The sequence below is a fragment of the Polyodon spathula genome, chromosome 47, assembly GCF_017654505.1.
Source record: "Polyodon spathula isolate WHYD16114869_AA chromosome 47, ASM1765450v1, whole genome shotgun sequence".
Taxonomy (NCBI): domain Eukaryota; kingdom Metazoa; phylum Chordata; class Actinopteri; order Acipenseriformes; family Polyodontidae; genus Polyodon; species Polyodon spathula.
This window is the reverse complement of record NC_054580.1, coordinates 1341576-1365575: the sequence shown is the minus strand read 5'-3', so window position 1 is coordinate 1365575 and position 24000 is coordinate 1341576. Positions and strand designations below refer to the sequence as shown.

The following is a 24000-nucleotide window of genomic DNA, read 5'->3' as shown; positions in this document are numbered from 1 at the left end:
TTTAAGTCTGGTTTGGTACACAGTTAGATACAAAGTTGCAATTTTCAACTATGGTATTCCTCACAATTACTATATTGCATTGCTGAGTATTGCAATTATACAAAAGCGTTGCAAAGAAGAAAAATCCAGCAGACAATGTAACTTAATAAAACCGGCCAATGTCTTTGAAAGATAACTAGCAGAAACACTAGTCTCCTATCTATATTTGATTACATGTTTTAGTTATGGGAGAACACATCTGAAGAACGTTTTGTTAAAGATGCTGTTGCAGGTAGTTTACAAACCTCAACATTTCACTGTGCAGGGGAAGCATTGCAAGGCAAATAGTTTGAGCATCTTTTTTCTCCTATATTGAAAAAGCTTGTCATCTTTTGAACCATTGCATCACTTACTTCCCACTCATGTCGCACATTGATACAATATTGAAATAAAACCTCAAAAGACATAATAAAAATCCCCAAATATTATTCGGTATTAGACACATCGAAAAACAGTGCAGCATGTTTAAAAGTAAACCAATAAGAGTTGCTAAATGTGTTCTTTTTATGCAAACTAGTAAAAGCTTCTGAACGTAAATGGAATCAAACAAGTTTGTGAAATAGCATTTCTTGGAGGAAATGTTTTGTAGTAACACAGTTCACTCTTCAGCACTAAAGCAAGAACCTTGATGTCAGTGCAAACACAGCAACCACCCGGTCCTGAGTTCATGCTGAATGTCTGTACTGTATTGTCAGTGCATAAACAGCAAGCACCCGGTCCTGAGTTCAAGAAATTCTAGAACAAGAAAAGGCCATTCAGCCCACCTGTGCTTGCTCACTTTGATGCAAGCATGGTCCGTTAGCACTCAGGAGAGGAAAAACAAAAAGACCTTAACCTAGACTACAGGTTAAAACACTTATTTGATCATCAAGTAACCAGGAAACAGTGACAGAGGCAGTGGGGGAGCATTACTGAGCGTGTAGGAAGGAACACTGGGAGTAGTTTGGGGAAGACAGGTCCTGGGCATTTGAAACTTATTTGTTAGTGTTGGAGGCCAGGCTGCAGTACAGGCGGCACCAGACAATGCTGTGAAAGGCATCTGAACAGAAGCTGCTGGCAGCTGCAATGAGGTCATGGGTAAAAGCTGCAAAGTCGTCAGCGGAGGCATGGAGTCAACGGTCATAGGCCTGAATGGAGGCATGCGAGTCATGTGGTGGCATAGAGGACTGTGACACAGGGAAATGCTGCTCTGACTAAAGGATTCAACTGCAGGAATTCTGCTCAAGTTGAAAACGTTTTTCCAATATAACAACAAGAGAACATTCAAAAGAGCGAAGATGTCTAAGATACAAATGTCAAATCATAGACAAGAGAAAAAAAATTATATTACGATTACTTTCACAAGTTTTTACAAATGAGGATACAGGCAACGTGCACCACAAGTTGACCTGTTCCTATCCAGTTTTAAATAACTTTAGCACAACAGGAGGCAGAGGTGTAAATGGGACTAGGAGCTCTTAAAATAAACAAATCCCCTAGGCCAGATGAGATCCTCCCAAATAGTACTCAAAGAAATGAAAGAAGTTATTTACAAACCCCTAACCAAGATCATGCAACAGTCTCGACGCAGGAGTTGTACTGATAGACGGGAGAATTGCAAATTTAATACCGATCCACAAAAAGGGAGAAAAAAACCAAACCAGGTAACTACAGACTCCTAAAACATGTAAACTATAATAAGTTCCAAAATGGAAAATTACCTATATGGTAACAGTATCCTGGGAGACTGTCAGCATTGTTTTAGGAAAGGGAGATCGCGTCTAACTAACCTGCTTGGTTTTTTTGAGGCTGCAACGTCGACAATGGATAACTGCAAAGCATATGACATGGTTTATTTAGATTTCCAGGAAGTTTTTGACAAACTCCTGCCTAAAAGATTAATTTTCAAACTGAACACAGTAGGGATTCAAGAAAATGCATGTAGAAACTGGAAGAGAACCAACCGTTTTTGTTTTTACCGAGGTTAATGGAAACCAATGTGTCTGTCATGCCAGAAGACTTGCTGTGTTAAAGGCGGCTGACTTACACCATTATGAAACGGTCACCTGGACTTTGAGTCTTCATACCTGATTGGAAAAGCTGAGAAAAGACAAGGTGCATAAACTTGTTGCAACTTTTCATGGACAGCAAAGTGTTTCACGGACATGTCAAAGACAGTGATAATGTTGCCAAAGCTTTCTCTAAAAGCTAGGAAAAGGTAAACAAAAAAACCTTTACAGATGCAGAATTAATAAAGCAATGTTTCCTCTGTCATTTGTCCTATGTCTGCCCAGTTCTGAATGCTGTCTAGATCATTTTGCATGACCTTTGCTGCTGATATGGTGTTCACCACAATACCTTGCTCCATTTTGAGGTTTCTCCTGCTTTCTGTTTTCTACATATCAGCCATCCAAAATAAACAGTGTGTATTTTAATATTCACTGACATAACATTCAGTATTTATGGAAAAAGTTTGGTGGGCTAGTCAGTCTCTATAAATTGAATCTTGAGTACTGGCAAAACCTCGCCGGATCCACTTCATAGATTCAAGGTATAGTAAAGACAGGGAGCTTCACAGGCTATACAATTACATGGAGATAAGAATTAAGATGAATGTGCGTAAATATATTTGTTAGTGTGCTTTCTTTTCAGATAAAAGATTTGCAATATGATTTCAGATTTGCTGTTACTAAATATAACGCCAAACATGAAGCCCCTTGTAAAGACCATTCAAGCCCAGGGATGTGAGGGTCTGGAATCAACTCCCCAGTAATGTTGTTGAAGCTGACACCCTGGGATCCTTCAAGAAGCTGCTTGATGAGATTCTGGGATCAATAAGCTACTAACAACCAAACGAGCAAGATGGGCCGAATGGCCTCCTCTCGTTTGTAAACTTTATGTTCTTATGTTACTGCTGCACACTGCATTCTGTTGCACAAGTCAAAGCAGTGTTAACTGCCATTGTATAAACTTCTAGGTCTGAAAATGAACACTGTCTATGGTGTATATAAACTACATACGGTACTGTTTTACGCTGATATAGGGTTCCATGTCTTACACAGTGTGCCCAAGGGGGCTCAGTCAAAAAAGTACAAACCTGAGAATGTATTCAATTCTGGCTTGCTAAGTCAGTGTACATAAAACATAGCTTCGGAGCAGGACAGGTGAGCTCGGATTACATTCTCCAATGCAATTGTGGAAGCTGGACTGGGAAAAGCTAGTCCTTCGTTAAACACACACACACATATATATACAGCTCAGGATTGAGCCATAAGCTGCAGCAGAGTCTTGTAAAACAGGCACACCAATTCTCATTACATGATAAAACATTACGTTAGGTTGTCTAAATGCAATGTAAAAATACAGCTTGTGCTAAGATTTTTTCAAAGAAATGTGGTACTTCACGTGTTAAAACACATGCTTCCTGTAGCTCAGTTAACCAAGGCACTAGTGCCACCTGGTGGATACCATTGCCTTAATGCAGCTTCAGCTCTGCTCATGTATTTGTGACGCAGTAATAGGGAGGCGTGTTTATGCTGATTGTAGTGCTGGGTTGATTTAGCTCTGAAATAAAGCTGTGTTTAAAAACTAAAACTGCACGTTTACAAGTTTTACAAGCTGATCTAACATGCGTTGCTGTGTGTGGCTTCATTCCTGTGTTAAAATGCTTGCATACGTCCCTCCCACCTTGACTGGTGAAGGAGCGAGCGGAGCGGGGGCCCTCGTCTCGAGAGCAAATCAGCATCGCTTCTCGGCCTTTTGGCTAAGATCAAGTGTAGTATCTGTTCTTATCAGTTTAATATCTGATACGTCCCCTATCTGGGGACCATATATTAAATTGATTTTTGGAACTGGGAGATGGAAGAGGGGCTTGCTCCGTCCACTCGACGCATCGACCTGGTATTGCAGTACCTCCAGGAACGGTGCACTCCCCTCCCGGGGGGAAACTGAACTGGTGAAAGAGAGATTTCAAACCCTTCCAATTTCTGTACAGTGCCTATGAAAATCTACACCCCCTTCAACTTTTCACATTTTGTTGTTCATGCATTTAAATGATTTAAACCTACAGGAACTGCTGAATCTATCCTAAAATCATGTGAATCACTACAAATTACACAGGGAGGCCACTTGGTGTGTGATTTTGAAGGCAATTTGTTATACCTGAGCTAATTTACGATTCCTATTAAAAGGGGGTATTCACTTATTCAACCAAGCTATTTCAGTTTATTTAATTTTCTACAAATTTCTTTAATATTTTTTTCACTTTGAAGTTGTGGGGTAGGATGTGTAGATATGTGAAAAAAAAAAAAAAAAAAAAACTTAATGCATTTTGATTCCAGGCTATAAAGCAACAGGTGAACATTTTGAAAGGGGGTGTAGACTTTCTTTTGGCACTGTATACAACATGTCTTCTGTTTGTTTCTTGGCTGATTAATCACAAATGGGTCTTTGTTGCAATGTCTTGTTCCATCCAACAGATGGCACAAAGCAAGTCTGGCATAAGATTACATTCAGACAGCCCAGAGCTGCAGCATCAGAGGATAACAACTCAGAGCTTACAAATTAGCCTGTAGGTGCCCGGCCAGTCTACACTGGGTCGCTGTGAGCCAAGGACATCCTGGCCACCCTAATCCCCACCCCCAGGGGCAGTACTGGGTCAAATGTGCACCACCCCCTGGGAGCTCTCATCCAGTCAGCAGTGGAATAGCTGGACTCAAACCAGTGACCTACAGGCTAAGTGGTTAATATTTTCAATGCATAACAAAAGGTGAACAAAAAAGGTGTCTGCTTAAGCATCAGTCATTACAGTTTAAAAAAAAAAAAACACACAACTTACCTACGACGCACACTGCAGCCTTGGATCTGTCTCAGCGATCACCACTGAAATCTTTCCCCCCACGGATTATAGCCACAGCACACCTCTTCCAGAATGAGGAGGACTGCTAAACCCAACAGACATGGTCTCCTATAAAAGACTATTTTGAGTTAAGGACGAATAGGACTCTTGGGTGCACAGTTAGGACACAGTTGCACTAAAGAGGTATAACATTCTCCCTCCATTTTAAACATAATGTCTCAACACCTTAGGCTGACAAACTGCTGGTTTAGGACAGAATAAACAGTAATTATTCACTTAATTCTAAGTCTTTCAATGCACAGAACAAAAAAATATATTTCTTCAGAACAAACATTTCTGCAAATAAAATTATAAATTCAGAATAGTCTGCACTAATTCACGTTACTATTTGCTTCTCATCTCAGCATAAATGTGGAATTTAAAATGTTTACACCAAAAAACATTAACCTCAAGAAAAAACTAGAACTGAAACAATGATAGACTTGCTTGTATCCAGCATAACAATGATCCGAAGAGCCTCTGTGTAACACTGGGTCTCGGCACTCTAGAATTTGTTTTCTTCCACTCTGTGGAAATCATGCATGTGTACAGGTGCCTCACTTGTAAATGTTTTACGTGCTGTGAGCTCAATAATGAAACACTACCCATTACAGGACAGCCTTAGCAATGCTGCGCACCTCCTTTATTACAGGGCAGCCTTAGCAATGCTGTGCACCTCCTTTATTACAGGGCAGTCTTACCAATGCTGTGCACCTCCTTTTCTAAGAAAAGATACCAACCTGCAATTGCAGTCTCCATTGCCCTCCAAAGCAGCACTGCATTGTCAGGGTATCAGAGCCTGCAATAGAGGAGAGATACAATGCACTGAGTCTCACTCCCATTCACTGCTGCACAGGCTACACATTCAAGGACTTGCAGTGTTCAGATTTCAAAGCAGCATCAGCTTGAGTTCAGGCATATGCTTGCCTAGTATTGAAATCATCAGGACAGCAGACAGGACACATTCACCAGTCTACAGGACACGGTGTGTATAGTAACAAGCTCACTCACAGCAAACCAGGAATCCATCACATTCCCATCCCTGTGAGCAATATAAATCTAGACAGTGCACAGTGGAATGAAATGCTGGTTGATTTTATATAGTCAGTACAGAAAAGCAATCAATTAAACACCCCTCCTGCTGACCATCTTTACTGCCAGAGACTGTAGAAATAAAAATGCACTTTAATAATGCAAATCCTGCAACCAATCCATAGGACAGGAATAAGCAGAAACACTGGATTTAAAAATGTACAACAACATTTAAAAAACATGTCTGAGATCAACTTTGAGTTTAAGAATTGAATCAGAATCTAGCCTCAACAGTGCTTGCAAAGCAACTCATTGTAGCATCACACAGTAGACTGCAGCATGTCAGAAGCGTGATGTGTTTCAGTCTCTCGAACCCAAGCCATTGCAGTCAGAAGGTACAGTGTCAGTCATGAATTCTCAGACTGGGGCAGTAATACAAATCATCACAAGAGATGCAGACTCGGAGAAAGCACACCGGCTAACGAGGTTTAAAACTACAGGGACTTCTATCCAAAAACAGCCAGGTCGAGTTAGGTTTTCAACACAGCACTGTGGGACTCTCCGCTACAGGGCATTCAATGTAATCTTATGCCAGACTTGCTTGGCGCCATCTGTCGGATGGAAGATGATATTGCAGCAGAATCCCATTTGTGATTAAACAAACTGGAAACTAAATACAGCCCTACATCTACTGCAGGAGTTTGAAATCTCTTTTTCACCAGTTCAGTTTCCCCCCAGGGAGGGGAGTGCACCGTTCCTGGAGGTACTGCAATACCAGGTCGATGCGTGGAGTGGACGGAGCAAGCCCCTCTTCCATCTCCCAGTTCCAAAAATCAATTTAATATATGGTCCCCAGATAGGGGACGTATCAGATATTAAACTGATAAGAACAGATACTACACTTGATCTTAGCCAAAAGGCCGAGAAGCGATGCCGATTCGCTCTCGAGACGAGGGCCCCCGCTCCGCTCGCTCCTTCACCAGTCAAGGTGGGAGGGACGTATGCAAGCATTTTAACATAGTAATGAAGCCACACACAGCAACGCATGTTAGATCAGCTTGTAAGACTTGTAAACGTGCAGTTTTAGTTTTTAAACACAGCTTTATTTCAGAGCTAAATCAACCCAGCACTCCAATCAGCATAAACACGCCTCACTATTACTGCGTCACGAATACATGAGCAGAGCTGAAGCTGCATTAAGGCAATGGTATCCACCAGGTGGCACTAGTGCCGTGGTTAACCGAGCTACAGGAAGCATGTGTTTTAACCCGTGAAGTACCACATTTCTTTGAAAAATGTTAGCACAAGCTGTATTTATACATTGCATTTAGACAACTTTTACAGTAGACATTACAAAGCAGCCTGTCCTCAATTAGAACACTGGCACTTAATAGGTTATTTTGAAGGAAAAACTCCATTCAACAGCATTCTTCCTTTTAAAAAATAAAAATAAAAAGCAGCGCGCTGGGTCAAATTAACCCTAATCAAATCCACCACAGATCAGGGGTGTCCAATACTGGTGTCCTGGGGAATAAGTAGAATTGAATTCTCAGATATTTAGAGGTGTACAACAATGGAAAGCTAGTATCCATGAAATCACGAATTGTACATTAATAAAAAGAGAAAAGGAATTGGAGACCAGTAACAACTAGGAACAGATTATACTATCCTGACTAAGATTTTAACCATTAGGATCAACCCTTTGCGGTCCTGTCAGTAATGTGATCCATGTCATTTTACTGGTACAACATCTCAAAAAGCTCTGCAGATGTCTGTGATATTCTTTGAGCAGCTGGATGCAGAAGCTGCTATACCCTTTGTTTGTGTCCATGTTATCTCTAGGGTGCATGGGGCTATCAGATACACTTTTTGGCTTCATTCGGCTCCTATTTGTGTCACTCGGCAAATGAAAGGTTCTCTGCTTTTTCCAGAGAAAAAACGACTGGAGACCTGTGCTTTACGTCTTTTTGATGTTGGACAGGGTCTGACATTGGACTGGAAACGGAAAATTGTAATGTCGGACCTGGTCTGGCATAGGACCACAAAGGGTTAATAGCTAAGGTACAGCATAAAGCCATGCATTTTGTGAAGTCGTGGGCAGCTTTACCAGTAAGAAACTGTTTCCTTAGATAACAGCGGGTCAAAGGCCAAGTGAACCTTGGCAATATGAAACATTAAACTTGTTTCAAGAGCTCATCCTGGGGGTGTAAAGGAGGAGGTATTAATCATAATAATGTATAAGGATTAAAAAAGGAAAGATGATTGGAACACAAACAATTGGAAAAGAAAAAAGGTCAAATGGAAATTAATTCAACCAAAAGTTAAGTAATGAGAGAAAAGACCCAAATTGGCTGGCAGCACTAAAGAGATTACCGGCAAGAGAAGGGTTCTACAATCAAGGTTCAACACTTACCAGAGGTTGCCAAGAGATGAGTCTGAATCATGTTTTTTGGTAAAGTTATCTAGCCCATTGCTTCTGGAAAAAGAACATAACAAAAGCTAAGGTTAGTAATAACAGATTGAATTCAGGAATCAAAACATTCTCAGAGGGGAAGGGCTGGGACAATTTGAAAGATAAATTGGGTGCAAAATCAGTATTAGAAAAAAGAGATGGTGGAAAAGGAACGTTCAAGTAAAAATGAAGAGGGCAGAACATCAAATTGTGGTATGGATTGAAATATAAAGTGTTAATTGAAATTAATGTGGGAAATAAGGATAGAAAAAAGAACTAAGCATTTGTAGGGTGAAGTGGAAAAATATTGCAATTCTTGTTGAGGAATCTGTTCATAATTATAATTGTATTATGTAATTTGCTATACCTTGTTCTGTATTGTAAACGGGGAGACTACTGCTTGTGTATGTAAACACTGCCACTAAACTGCAATTGTACTTTGAGGATTTAATAAAAGAAAATAAAAAAGCTTCAGTTTAATATCTGATGCATCCCTTATCTGGGAACCATATATTAAATTGATTTTTGGAACTTGGAGATGGAAGAGGGGCTTGCTCCGTCCACTCCCTGCATCGACCTGGTATTGCAGTACCTCCAGGAACGGTGCACTCCCCTCCCGGGGGGGAAACTGAACTGGTGAAAAATAGACTTCAAACTCTTGCAATTCTGGTAGGACCTCTATATAACTTGTCCTGGCTTTGTTTCTCACCAGGCAGCCAACACAGAGCTGCAGTGTCTGAGGACAACACAGCTCAGAGCAGCTTACAGGCTAGCCTGCAGGGCCCCGGTCAGTCTACACTGGGTAGCTGTGAGCCAAAGACATCCTAGCCCCACCGCCCCTTGGGAGCTCTCATCCACAGTAGAATAGCCTGGACTCAAACCGGTGATCTCCAGGCTATAGGGCGTATCCTGCACTCAGTTGTTTAAGTAATTTTTTATGTATAATTTTTTTTGCTAAACATCAATGCACACGTGTGAACAAAAAAGCATCAACAGTCATTACAGGGAAAAAAAAAAAAAAAAAAAAAAAAAAACACTTACCCGACAATTTAGCACCTGCAGTCTCGGATCAGTCTCATCAATCACCACTGAAATCTTTTTCCCCACGGATTTGTGACAGCACCAGTCTTTTCCAGAATGTCGACTGGTAAACCCAACAGACCTGGCCTCCTATAAGAAGAATATTTTGGGTTAAGGATAAATAGGACACTTGGGTGCACAGATGCATTAAGTATAACATCCCCCCTCCCATTTTATAAAAAAATGGGAAACACTTGGGACTGACAAACTGGATTCAGGACAGACTACCAAACAGTAATTATTCACTTAATTCCAAGTCGTTCGATGCACAGAACAAAAAACACATTTCAGCAAATAAATTATAAATCCAGGAATAGTCTGCACTGTAATTCACATTAGCATTTACTTCATCTCAGCATTAATGTGCCATTTAATTTACATCAGAAAACATTAACCTCAAGAAAAAACTAGAACGAAACAATAAACTTAATTATAGCCAGCATAAAAATGATCCAAAGGGATCAACTTTCTGTGGCTTGGCACGCTGCAGACACTCCGGTTTTCTTCTTTGGGTTTCTTTTGCTTGTGAGAAATGTTTCAATTTTTGACTCAAACACCACACAGGATAATCTGGATCTACAGTACTCTACCAAAATACACACATTTAACCAGCCACTGCTGGCATCAACTAAAATGCAGCATTGCGATTGTTTATCTGAGCATTTATACTTTGATTAGCATTTAATTATGACGAGTTGAAAACTGCAACGTTCATGAGCAGATCTGAGCAAAAAGCAACCCTTAACGACATTTCACGGTATGCGGTTTCAGATTCATCAGCGGTATTAGATTATCCAGCGAGTCAGTTTTTGAATAAATCACACATAGTGAAGGGAAAGAGAAAGGCAAAGAATAATTAGCGAGTCGAGATACTCTGGGTAGAATCTCTCAGCGGAGAAATCCCATGGTAGAGAGAGTCAAACAGTGATTTATTACATGTAAGGGCCTTACAGGAATCCAAGGACAAAATAAAATAAGTAGAAAAAAGTATAGCTGCAAACTGTAAATCCTGGTGAAGAGCCAGGTGACTTCAAAATCTCGACCGTAAGACCCGCTGAGGCAGCAGAGTCACATGAAAGAAAATCCTTGGTGAAGAGCCAAGATAACATTAAAAATCTCTTATCATAAGTCCCGCTGTGGCAAACAAGAGTTACATAAATTTAAATTTTCTGGTGTGCGAGACCTACGGGCAGGTAGGTCTTTGCAATCACCTCCCCAAATATTTCCCAGATTGATATAAGATTCAGTCGCTGAGAAGCTCTATTGTGTCACTTCGAGTATTATATACAACAGGGAAAATAATCAAATTAAAATGGCCAAGGATATATCACATGTAGAACAGGCGCTGGATACTTTCCAAAGTAGAGTAATGGTAATTAAGAAGTTCTTTATTAATGATTGTTTGGGATGGACTGGTTTTGCTTTTGCCCCCCCCCCCCCCCCCCGATTCAGAACTGAGCAAGATTATTATGGGGATTGATCTGATACAGGCTGGAGATATCTGTAAATATAAAAATTGATAAGAGATTGTCATTTATAAGAATAACATCAGAAATGATTAATTGTAAATCCAACATCAACTTCATATAAGATATCATTTTCAGAGTTTAGGAGTGTCAGAACAAGCTACATTAACTTTTAAGATTGCATTAAAGAGGTAGAATGTATCAAAAAGGAGGAAACAATCTGCCTCAAACCATTTCAAGGATTTTGGCCAAAACAGGGGCCACACCCTCCAGATCAACAGGGATGAGCCTGTATGAAGTGATGGCATGGAGAATAAGGAGGCTACCAAAATATCCTAATCCAATGCTAAGAGCTCAAATAAAAAAAAAAAAAATCAATTTGAAAACTTGGCAAAAGGTGCAGAACAGGTTAGCATAGTTCAGAATTGAAGCTGGTATTCGACAAAAAAAACAATGCAAGCCGAAAATGGCCATAGATATACTACTCTGAAATGAAGGTAGGAAATAGCATACTGACCAGGGTATTTATACCAACGAGACTCCTCACCTCAAAATGACACGGTCCATACACGGTAACCGACAAGGCCAATGTGTATGTGGGAGTCTTTATAAAATAAATAAACACAATGGTATCACATTTCACAAGTGAAAGTTATAAGAACTGCATAACAGTATATACTGCACTCGATCATTCTCTCTCCACAGAATAACAGAAGCCAGATGGGACCGTCCTGCAACCATGCTGAAGACACAGTGCATTAAACAAGGATAGTATGTACAATTGCAGTTCAAACGTGCACTGGGACCACACACACGGCCAAAAGGCTTTGAACTTGCATCCTGCGGTTGGAGTCGTGGAGACCCGTATGAAAACTTGAGCACATCTTTCAATGGAGAAAAGGAGAACAAGAGCACCTTATACTAAATGAATCAAGCATGTACTTTGATCATAGAGACTGTGCCTCCACAATTGTAAACAGTGTAACTAAACAGTACACTCAACAATGCTTGAAGTTAGAGGTAGGGCTATGGTCCAATAATGATGCTCTAAACAGTACAGTATGGTCAGAACAGTATGAAGGAACATATGAGGGATAATGCCAGACACCAAAAGAATGGCAGGATAACACCTATTTCTTGAGGAATAACTACAACATGAGCAGTCAACTGTATTTGGAAATAAATTCGAAATACAACACTGACCTCTTGCAAAAATGACCAAGCAAAGGAGTACCCAACAACAAAAAAAAAAAAAAAAAAAAAAAAAAAAAAAAAAAAAAAAAAAAGCACCCCCCTACTGGAGGAAGACAATTTTTAGTCCAGTGTAACTTTTGAATAATGTAAATATGGTATTGACACGTTATGTTTAATCTCAGACAGTGGTTACAAAGAAAGGATAGTGATATGGTGCACAACGCATGCTGTTATGGAACTAGTACACATGTGATATGGCAATGACCTGCAGCCACCCCAATTAACACAAACAAAACCACTTGCCTAGTATGGGAAATGTTTGCAGTTAATTGATGGACTTTATCTATTGATCCAATGCTGTAGTGATCAAACAGTGCTGTGGTCACGACATTAAAGAGCATTACTTAAGCTATGATTGGCACAGAAAATAGAAATATTGCACATTATTTTGAAAATCCTGTTTCAACAGACTGTAGGTGGAAAGCAGCACACCCCAATACGAGGAGGTGGAGGAAGGAATACCCCCCCCCCCAAGCTAAGAACAAGCGAGAGGTGCAGAGGGGCTCACTGCCAATAAAGGATCACGCATTTCCGATTGCAAAAAGCATGTAGGGAAGCGCAACCCGATGGAGCAATAGCCCACTTTCAAGGAAAGGATTAATGAAGCTCACCTTGCATAGCAAGTGATAATCCTGATCCTGATTTTAGGGGTGACCAACTGTGAGAGACTGCAATAGGGGAACAAAATCTTGCAAGCAGTATGTTAAGAATGCCATAGCGACCTCATTAATTCTTGGATACAACAGTCTCTGGCTCATTACAAAGCATAACTTTGCTCAGTAGCTTTATTAAGCTCAGGAATAACTAATAAAATACATAATTTGGTTGTACTTTATTATAGTTGTACAATTCAGTACAAAAGGGTGGACTGTAGTGATGGCTTTCTGCATGAGATATTAAAGATGTTATTAATTGTAAGTTTTACATTATATGCGTGTCTTTTATAGTCAAGTTCTTTTTAATCATTGTTTAAATTCTGTGAATGTGTTTTTATAGTCATTTTAATGTGCTTACTAATTCAGTTGCTTCGATATGCTTTTATATTAAGGTTATATACAGCATTGTGTAAGTTTTGAGTTCTTTCATTTCCCATTGGCAAAACCAACTACGTGCAGTTTTGCATAGCCTAACACGACCGAAAGTTACAGATGGGTGTCTCAGCTAAATGCCAAAAGGCGGGAGATTAGCAGAGATAGTGCGAGATGGGGGAAGGGAACTGAAAGACAAGCTGGATGTGCCCTGCTAGGTACAACGTGGTATGCAGCCCCCCCTTTTCCCCCCGCAGAGGGAAGGTGCAATGATAGAGTGGAAACAACTACCATTGGACAGAAGTAAGACAAATGGGAGTGGGGTCAACAGTTGTTTACAAAGGTATAAATACCCAAAAAGGTAAAGTGTTGTCAGTCTTTTTCATCTCTTTCGAATTGACTCCATGGATGTCCATGCTTCGATACAAAACGTATGCACTGAGCTGTACTGAGGTATTGTCCGAAGTCAGTTTAAATCTTGTGCTTATATGATTGTATTGGAGGTATACCTCTCTTGTATATAAAGTGTTTTTGAAACAAAAACAGAATTTGTCAGCTTAATCTTTTTCACTACACAGTGTGTATAACAAGCTCAGGTGTATCTTCCTAAAACTCATAGCAAACCAGGAATCTCTCACATTTCCATCCCTGAGAGCAATATAAATCTAGACAGTCCATTGCTGGTTGATTTTATAACTAGTCAGTACTGAAAAGCAATCAGTTAAAAAACACCCCTCCTGCTAACCATCTTTACTGCCCGAGACTGGTAGAAATAAAAATGCACTTTAAAAACAGGTTTAAAAAACAGGTCCGAGATCAACTTTGAGTTGAAGTGTTGAATCTGAATCTAGTCTCAACACTGCTTGCAAAAGCAACTCATTCTAGCATCACACAGTAGACTGCAGCATGTCAGAAGCGTGATGTGCTTCAGTCTCTCAAACCCAAGCCATTGCAGTCAGAAGGTACAGTACCAGTCAGTCATGAATTCTCAGACTGGGGCGGTAATACAAATCATCACAAGAGATGCTGACTCAGAAAAAGCACACTAACTAACAAGGCTAGAAACTACAGGGACTTCTATCGCAAAACAGCCAGGTCGAGTTAGGTTTTCAACACAGCACTGTGGGACTCTCCGCTACAGGGATTTGAATGTAATCTTATGATGGCTTAGTGCCATCTGTCGGACGAAAGATGATATTGCAACAAAAACCCATTTGTGATTAAACAGCCTGGAAACAAAAGCCAGAACAAGCTATATAGAGTCCTACCGAAACTGCAAGAGTTTGAAATCTCTTTTTCACCAGTTCAGTTTCCCCCCGGGAGGGGAGTGCACCGTTCCTGGAGGTACTGCAATACCAGGTCGATGCGTGGAGTGGACGGAGCAAGCCCCTCTTCCATCTCCCAGTTCCAAAAATCAATTTAATATATGGTTCCCATGATATCCTTCACCAGTCAAGGTGGGAGGGACGTATACAAGCATTTTAACACAGGAATGAAGCCATCACAAAAGCAACGCATGCTAGATCAGCTTGCAAATTATCCATTTCCAAAATCCAAAATCTTTATCTAGTCCTTTCCATAATCCTCCATAATCCATATCCTTATCCACCTTATCCAAAATCTTTATCTAATCCATTCCAAAACCTCTGCATCAAAAACCATTTCCATTTCCAGGACGTATCAGATATTAAACTGATAAGAACAGATACTACACTTGATCTTAGCCAAAAGGCCGAGAAGCGATGCTGATTCGCTCTCGAGACGAGGGCCCCCGCTCCGCTCGCTCCTTCACCAGTCAAGGTGGGAGGGACGTATACAAGCATTTTAACACAGGAATGAAGCCACTCACAACAGTGCATGTTAGATCAGCTTGTAAGACTTGTAAACGTGCAGTTTTAGTTTTTAAACACAGCTTTATTTCAGAGCTAAATCAACCCAGCACTCCAATCAGCATAAACACGCCTCACTATTACTGCGTCACAAATACATGAGCAGAGCTGAAGCTGCATTAAGGCAAAGGTATCCACCAGGTGGCACTAGTGCCATGGTTAACCGAGCTACAGGAAGCATGTGTTTTAACCCGTGAAGTACCACATTTCTTTGAAAAATGTTAGCACAAGCTGTATTTATACATTGCATTTAGACAACTTTTACAGTCAACAATTAGAGCAAGTTATAGTAAGTTGAAGAGAATTTAAAAGCAGATGCCAGTTAATGCTATAGAAATTACAAAGCAGCCTGTCCTCAATTACAACACTGGCACGTAGTGGATTATTTTGAAGGAAACTTCATTCAACAGCATCCTTCCTTAAAAAAAAAACTGGGTCAAATCAACCATAATCAAATCCGCCACAGATCAGGGGTGTCCAATACTGGTGTCCTGGGGAATAAGTAGGGTTACCAAAAGAATTATGGGAGAGAATTAAATTCTCAGATATGTATAGAGGTGTACAAGAATGGAAAGCTAGTATCCATGAAATCAGGAATTGCACATTAATAAATTTAAAAAAAAAGAGAAAAGGAATTGGAGGTCAGTAACAATTAGGAACAGCTTATACAATCCTGACTAAGATTTTAACCATTGATTAACCCTTTGCGGTCCTGTCAATAATGCAATCCAAGTCATTTTATTACTACAACATCTCAAAGTTCTGCAAATGTCTGATATTCTTTGAGTGCTGGATGCAGAAGCAGCTATATCTTTTGTTTATGTCCATATTATATCTATCTATTATAGATATCTATGGTGCAGGGGGGGGATATCAGATACGCCTGTTTTTTTGGCTTCATTCGGCTCCTATCTGTCTCGCTCTGCCATTGAAAGGTTTTCTCTGCTTTTTCCAGAGAAAAAAACGACTGGAGACCTGTGCTTTACGTCTTTTTGATGTTGGACAGGGTCTGACATTGGACTGGAAACGGAAAATTGTAATGTCGGACCTGGTCTGGCATAGGACCACAAAGGGTTAATAGCTAAGGTACAGCATAAAGCCATGCATTTTGTAAAGTCGTGGGCAGCTTTACCAGTAAGAAACTGTTTCCTTAGATAACAGTGGGTCAAAGGCCAAGTGAACCTATGAAGGCATGAAACAGAGACTAACAGAAGTAGATTGGAGTAAAATAGAGAAAACACCCACAGAAGAGTTGTTCTTCAAAAATGTAGTACTAGAGGCGCAAAACAATTACATCCCTAAAGTAGACAAATCTAAATGTAAAACTAAATTGCCAAAACGGTTTAATAGATCAATTAAAAAAAATATTCAGCGAAAAAAGGCACTTTACAGAGCATTAAAAAAGGACCAAAAAGAAAGTACACAGAAAGAGTACACGGAACTGCAAACGCAAGTCAAAAAGGAAGTTAGAAAGGCCAAGAGAGAAATAGAAATGAACATTGCTAAGGGAGCTAAAACCAATTCCAAAATGTTTTTCCAATATTACAACAGCAAGAGAACATTCAAAGAGGAGATTAAATGTTTAAGAGATACAAATGGCAAAATCGTAGAGGAAGAAAAAAAAATAGCAAATATGTTAAATGATTACTTTTCACAAGTTTTTACAAAGGAAGATACTGACAACATGCCCCACATGTCATCCAGTTCCTATCCAGTTTTAAATAACTTTAGCATAACTGAGGCAGAAGTGTTAAAGGGACTAGGAGCTCTTAAAATAAACAAATCCCCTGGGCCGGATGAGATCCTCCCAGTAGTACTCAAAGAAATGAAAGAAGTAATTTACAAACCGCTAACCAAGATCATGCAGCAGTCTCTTGACACAGGGGTGGTACCGACAGACTGGAAAATTGCAAACGTAATACCGATCCACAAAAAAGGAAACAAAACTGAACCAGGTAACTACAGACCAGTAAGCCTGACTTCTATTATATGCAAACTTATGGAAACTATAATAAGATCCAAAATGGAAAATTACCTATATGGTAACAGGGTCCTGGGAGACAGTCAACATGGTTTTAGGAAAGGGAGATCGTGTCTAACTAACTTGCTTGATTTTTTTGAGGATGCAACATCGATAATGGATAATTGCAAAGCATATGACATGGTTTATTTAGATTTCCAGAAAGCTTTTGACAAAGTCCCGCACAAAAGATTAATTCTCAAACTGAACGCAGTTGGGATTCAAGGAAACGCATGTACATGGATTAGGGAGTGGTTAACATGTAGAAAACAGAAAGTACTGATTAGAGGAAAAACCTCAGAATGGAGTGTGGTAACCAGCGGTGTACCACAGGGATCAGTATTAGGTCCTCTGCTATTCCTAATCTACATTAATGATTTAGATTCTGGTATAGTAAGCAAACTTGTTAAATTTGCAGACGACACAAAAGTAGGAGGAGTGGCAAACACTGTTGCAGCAGCAAAGGTCATTCAAAATGATCTAGACAAGATTCAGAACTGGGCAGACACATGGCAAATGACATTTAATAGAGAAAAGTGTAAGGTACTGCACGCAGGAAATAAAAATGTACATTATAAATATCATATGGGAGATATTGAAATTGGAGAAGGAATCTATGAAAAAGACCTAGGAGTTTTTGTTGACTCAGAAATGTCTTCATCTAGGCAATGTGGGGAAGCTATAAAAAAGGCTAACAAGATGCTCGGATACATTGTGAAAAGTGTTGAATTTAAATCAAGGGAAGTAATGTTAAAACTGTACAATGCACTTGTAAGACCTCATCTTGAATATTGTGTGCAGTTCTGGTCACCTCGCTATAAAAAAGATATTGCTGCTCTAGAAAGAGTGCAAAGAAGAGCGACCAGAATTATTCCGGGCTTAAAAGGCATGTCATATGCAGACAGGCTAAAAGAATTGAATCTGTTCAGTCTTCAACAAAGAAGACTACGTGGCGACCTAATTCAAGCATTCAAAATTCTAAAAGGTATTGACAGTGTCGACCCAAGGGACTTTTTCAGCCTGAAAAAAGAAACAAGGACCAGGGGTCACAAATGGAGTTTAGAAAAAGGGGCATTCAGAACAGAAAATAGGAGACACTTTTTTACACAGAGCATTGTGAGGGTCTGGAATCAACTCCCCAGTAATGTTGTTGAAGCTGACACCCTGGGATCCTTCAAGAAGCTGCTTGATGAGATTTTGGGATCAATAAGCTACTAACAACCAAACGAGCAAGATGGGCCGAATGGCCTCCTCTCGGTTGTAAACTTTATGTTCTTATGTTCTTAATATTTTCGATGCATAACAAAAGGTGAACAAAAAAAAGTGTCTGCTTAAGCATCAGTCATTACAGTTCTTAAAAGAAAAAAAAAGAAAAAAGCCACACACACACAACTTACCTACGACGCACACTGCAGCCTTGGATCTGTCTCGGCGATCACCACTGAAATCTTTCCCCCCACGGATTATAGCCACAGCACACCTCTTCCAGAATGAGGAGGACTGGTAAACCCAACAGACATGGTCTCCTATAAAAGACTATTTTGAGTTAAGGACGAATAGGACTCTTGGGTGCACAGTTAGGACACAGTTGCACTAAAGAGGTATAACATTCTCCCTCCATTTTAAACATAATGTCTCAACACCTTGGGCTGACAAACTGCTGGTTTAGGACAGAATAAACAGTAATTATTCACTTAATTCTAAGTCTTTCAATGCACAGAACAAAAAAATATTTCTTCAGAACAAACATTTCTGCAAATAAAATTATAAATTCAGAATAGTCTGCACTAATTCACGTTACTATTTGCTTCTCATCTCAGCATAAATGTGGAATTTAAAATGTTTACACCAAAAAACATTAACCTCAAGAAAAAACTAGAACTGAAACAATGATAGACTTGCTTGTATCCAGCATAACAATGATCCGAAGAGCCTCTGTGTAACACTGGGTCTCGGCACTCAAGAATTTGTTTTCTTCTACTCTGTGGAAATCATGCATGTGTACAGGTGCCTCACTTGTAAATGTTTTACATTCTGTGAGATCAATAATGAAACACTACCCATTACAGGGCAGCCTTAGCAATGCTGCGCACCTCCTTTATCAGGGCAGCCTTAGCAATGCTGCGCACCTCCTTTTCTAAGAAAAGCAAGCAATTCTTTAGATACCAACCTGCAATTGCAGTCTCCATTGCCTTCCAGAGCAGCACTGCATTGGCAGGGTATCTGAGCCTGCAATAGAGGAGAGATACAACGCATTGAGTCTCACTCCCATTCACTGCTGCACAGGCTACACATTCAAGTACTGTGCATATGCTTGTCTAGTATTGAAATCAGCAGGACAGACAGGACACGGCGTGTATAATAACAGGCTCAGGTGTGTCTTAAAACTCATAACCAGGAATAAAAGACCGGTAGAAATAAAAATACACTTTAAAAACAGGTTTAAAAAACTGGTCTGAGAAACTGAGTAAGTGTTGAATCTGAATCTAGTCTCGACCTTGCAAAAGCAACTCATTCTAGCATCACACAGTAGACTGCAGCATGTCAGAAGCGTGATGTGCTTCAGTCTCTCAAACCCAAGCCATTGCAGTCAGAAGGTACAGTACCAGTCAGTCATGAATTCTCAGACTGGGGCGGTAATACAAATCATCACAAGAGATGCAGACTCTGAGAAAGCACACCGGCTAACGAGGTTTAAAACTACAGGGACTTCTATCCAAAAACAGCCAGGTCGAGTTAGGTTTTCAACACAGCACTGTGGGACTCTCCGCTACAGGGATTTGAATGTAATCTTATGATGGCTTGGTGCCATCTGTCGGACGAAAGATGATATTGCAACAAAAACCCATTTGTGATTAAACAGCCTGGAAACAAAAGCCAGAACAAGCTATATGGAGTCCTACCAAAACTGCAAGAGCTTGAAGTCTATTTTTCACCAGTTCAGTTTCCCCCCGGGAGGGGAGTGCACCGTTCCTGGAGGTACTGCAATACCAGGTCGATGCGTGGAGTGGACGGAGCAAGCCCCTCTTCCATCTCCCAGTTCCAAAAATCAATTTAATATATGGTCCCCAGATAGGGGACGTATCAGATATTAAACTGATAAGAACAGATACTACACTTGATCTTAGCCAAAAGGCCGAGAAGCGATGCTGATTCGCTCTCGAGACGAGGGCCCCCGCTCCGCTCGCTCCTTCACCAGTCAAGGTGGGAGGGACGTATACAAGCATTTTAACACAGGAATGAAGCCACTCACAACAGTGCATGTTAGATCAGCTTGTAAGACTTGTAAACGTGCAGTTTTAGTTTTTAAACACAGCTTTATTTCAGAGCTAAATCAACCCAGCACTCCAATCAGCATAAACACGCCTCACTATTACTGCGTCACAAATACATGAGCAGAGCTGAAGCTGCATTAAGGCAATGGTATCCACCAGGTGGCACTAGTGCCATGGTTAACCGAGCTACAGGAAGCATGTGTTTTAACCCGTGAAGTACCACATTTCTAACATTTTTCAAAGCACAAGCTGTATTTATACATTGCATTGACAACTTTTACAGTCAACAATTAGAGCAAGTTATAGAAGAGAATTTAAAAGCAGATGCCAGCTAATGCTCTAGAAATTACAAAGCAGCCTGTCCTCAATTACAACACTGGCACGTAGTGGATTATTTTGAAGGAAACTTCATTCAACAGCATCCTTCCTTAAAAAAAAAAAAAAAAAACTGGGTCAAATCAACCATAATCAAATCCGCCACAGATCAGGGGTGTCCAATACTGGTGTCCTGGGGAATAAGTAGGGTTACCAAAAGAATTATGGGAGAGAATTAAATTCTCAGATATGTATAGAGGTGTACAAGAATGGAAAGCTAGTATCCATGAAATCAGGAATTGCACATTAATAAATTTAAAAAAAAAAAGAGAAAAGGAATTGGAGGTCAGTAACAATTAGGAACAGCTTATACAATCCTGACTAAGATTTTAACCATTGATTAACCCTTTGCGGTCCTGTCAATAATGCAATCCAAGTCATTTTATTACTACAACATCTCAAAGTTCTGCAAATGTCTGATATTCTTTGAGCGCTGGATGCAGAAGCAGCTATATCTTTTGTTTATGTCCGTATTATATCTATCTATTATAGATATCTATGGTGCAGGGGGGGGATATCAGATACGCCTGTTTTTTTGGCTTCATTCGGCTCCTATCTGTCTCGCTCTGCCATTGAAAGGTTTTCTCTGCTTTTTCCAGAGAAAAAAACGACTGGAGACCTGTGCTTTACGTCTTTTTGATGTTGGACAGGGTCTGACATTGGACTGGAAACGGAAAATTGTAATGTCGGACCTGGTCTGGCATAGGACCGCAAAGGGTTAATAGCTAAGGTACAGCATAAAGCCATGCATTTTGTAAAGTCGTGGGCAGCTTTACCAGTAAGAAACTGTTTCCTTAGATAACAGCGGGTCAAAGGCCAAGTGAACCTTGGCAATATGAAACATTAAACTTGTTTTAAGAGCTCATCCTGGGGGTGTAAAGGAGGAGGTATTAATCATAATAATGTATAAGGATTTAAAAAAGGAAAGATGATTGGAACACAAACAATTGGAAAAGAAAAAAGGTCAAATGGAAATTAATTCAACCAAAAGTAATGAGAGAAAAGACCCAAATTGGCTGGCAGCACTAAAGAGATTACCGGCAAGAGAAGGGTTCTACAATCAAGGTTCAACACTTACCAGAGGCTGCCAAGAGAGGAGTCTGAATCATGTTTTTTGGTAAAGTTATCTAGCCCATTGCTTCTGGAAAAAGAACACAACAAATGTTAAGGTTAGTAATAACAGATTATTTTGAATCCTGAATTCATTCTCAGAGGGGAAGGGCTGTGAATTTGAAAAAGAAAAGAAATTGGGTGCAAAATAAGTATTAGAAAAGAGATATGGTGAAAAAGGAACACTCAAGTAAAAATGAAGAGGGCAGAATTGTGGTATGGATTGAAATATAAAGTGTTAATTGAAATTAATGTGGGAAATAAGGATGGAAAAAGAACTAAGCATTTATGGGGTGAAGTGGAAAAATTTCATTTTTTGTTTGGGAATCTGTTCATAATTATATTATGTAATTTGTTATACATGTCATTGTTCAGTATTGTAAACTGGGAGACACTATTGCTTGAGTATGTAAACATTGTCACTAAACCGCAATTGTATTGTCATGATTTAATAAAATAAACTTCAATTTAATATCTGATACGTCCCCTATCTGGGGACCATATATTAAATTGATTTTTGGAACTGGGAGATGGAAGAGGGGCTTGCTCCGTCCACTCCACGCATCGACCTGGTATTGCAGTACCTCCAGGAACGGTGCACTCCCCTCCCGGGGGGAAACCAAACTGGTGAAAAATAGATTTCAAACTCTTGCAATCCTGGTAGGACTCTACAGTGCCTATAGAAAGTCTACACCCCCTTGGACTTTTTTCACATTTTGTTGTGTCAGTGTCTCCAGATTTCATGCATTTAAATGAAGATTTAAATAATTTAAACCCGCACAGAGCAAACCTACAGGAACTGCTGAATTTATCCTGACATGTGAATCACTACAATTTAACACACGTGGAGGCCACTTGGTGTGTGATTTTGAAGGCAATTTGTTATACCTGAGCTAATTTACGATTACTACCTATTTTAATGCATTTTAATTCCAGGCTATAAAGCAACAGGTGAACATTTTGAAAGGGTTTGTAGACTTTCTATAGGCACTGTATATAATGTGTCCTGGGTTTGTTTCTTGGCTGGTTAATCACAAATGGGTCTTTGCAATGTCTTGTTCCATCCAACAGATGGCACAAAGCAAGTCTGGCATAAGATTACATTCAGCCAGCCCAGAGCTGCAGCGTCAGAGGATAACACAACTCAGAGCAGCTTACAAATTAGCCTGTAGCTGCCCGGCCAGTCTACACTGGGTCGCTGTGACCAAAGGACATCCTGGCCAACCTAATCCCCCACCCCCACCCCCCCTGCCCTTGGGCCAATTGCGCGCCGCCCCCTGGGAACTCCCGTCCACAGTCGGCAGTGGAATAGCCTGGACTCAAACCGGTGACCTCCAGGCTATAGGGCGCATCACGCACTCAATCATATGTGGTTAATATTTTCGATGCATAACAAAAGGTGAACAAAAAAAAAGTGTCTGCTTAAGCATCAGTCATTACAGTTCTTAAAAGAAAAAAAAAGAAAAAAGCCACACACACAACTTACCTACGACGCACACTGCAGCCTTGGATCTGTCTCGGCGATCACCACTGAAATCTTTTCCCCCACGGATTATAGCCACAGCACACCTCTTCCAGAATGAGGAGGACTGGTAAACCCAACAGACATGGTCTCCTATAAAAGACTATTTTGAGTTAAGGACGAATAGGACTCTTGGGTGCACAGTTAGGACACAGTTGCACTAAAGAGGTATAACATTCTCCCTCCATTTTAAACATAATGTCTTAACACCTTGGGCTGACAAACTGCTGGTTTAGGACAGAATAAACAGTAATTATTCACTTAATTCTAAGTCTTTCAATGCACAGAACAAAAAAATATATTTCTTCAGAACAAACATTTCTGCAAATAAAATTATAAACTCAGAATAGTCTGCACTAATTCACGTTACTATTTGCTTCTCATCTCAGCATAAATGTGGAATTTAAAATGTTTACACCAAAAAACATTAACCTCAAGAAAAAACTAGAACTGAAACAATGATAGACTTGCTTGTATCCAGCATAACAATGATCCGAAGAGCCTCTGTGTAACACTGGGTCTCGGCACTCGAATTTGTTTTCTTCTACTCTGTGGAAATCATGCATGTGTACAGGTGCCTCA

At 40.1% G+C, this 24000-nt stretch overlaps 1 long non-coding RNA gene, 7 other non-coding genes and 3 pseudogenes across 8 annotated transcripts; 3 read left to right on the top strand and 8 right to left on the bottom strand.

Moving 5' to 3' along the window:
• Positions 1–3761: 3761 nt before the first annotated feature.
• Positions 3762–3952, top strand: LOC121306388. The gene has a single exon (XR_005948211.1). It is a non-coding gene; the product is annotated as a U2 spliceosomal RNA (small nuclear RNA).
• Positions 3953–6330: 2378 nt separating this feature from the next.
• LOC121306395 lies at positions 6331–6401 on the bottom strand. Its single transcript, XR_005948215.1, has one exon. It is a non-coding gene; the product is annotated as a small nucleolar RNA SNORD31 (small nucleolar RNA).
• Positions 6402–6688: 287 nt separating this feature from the next.
• LOC121306386 lies at positions 6689–6879 on the bottom strand. Its single transcript, XR_005948209.1, has one exon. It is a non-coding gene; the product is annotated as a U2 spliceosomal RNA (small nuclear RNA).
• A 1951-nt stretch (positions 6880–8830) lies between these two features.
• Positions 8831–9013, top strand: LOC121306391. Its single transcript, XR_005948212.1, has one exon. It is a non-coding gene; the product is annotated as a U2 spliceosomal RNA (small nuclear RNA).
• Positions 9014–9446: 433 nt separating this feature from the next.
• On the bottom strand, positions 9447–19367 carry LOC121306249. Its single transcript, XR_005948185.1, has 3 exons — positions 19307–19367; positions 18534–18662; positions 9447–9569 (listed from the first exon to the last, which is right to left on the bottom strand). It is a non-coding gene; the product is annotated as an uncharacterized LOC121306249 (long non-coding RNA).
• Positions 14178–14252, bottom strand: LOC121306398. Its single transcript, XR_005948217.1, has one exon. It is a non-coding gene; the product is annotated as a small nucleolar RNA SNORD31 (small nucleolar RNA).
• LOC121306392 lies at positions 14550–14699 on the bottom strand (annotated as a pseudogene).
• On the bottom strand, positions 14867–14971 carry LOC121306389 (annotated as a pseudogene).
• A 354-nt stretch (positions 19368–19721) lies between the features above and the next one.
• LOC121306397 lies at positions 19722–19796 on the bottom strand. The gene has a single exon (XR_005948216.1). It is a non-coding gene; the product is annotated as a small nucleolar RNA SNORD31 (small nucleolar RNA).
• A 297-nt stretch (positions 19797–20093) lies between these two features.
• On the bottom strand, positions 20094–20284 carry LOC121306385. Its single transcript, XR_005948208.1, has one exon. It is a non-coding gene; the product is annotated as a U2 spliceosomal RNA (small nuclear RNA).
• Positions 20285–22328: 2044 nt separating this feature from the next.
• On the top strand, positions 22329–22502 carry LOC121306390 (annotated as a pseudogene).
• The last annotated feature ends 1498 nt before the right edge of the window (positions 22503–24000 follow it).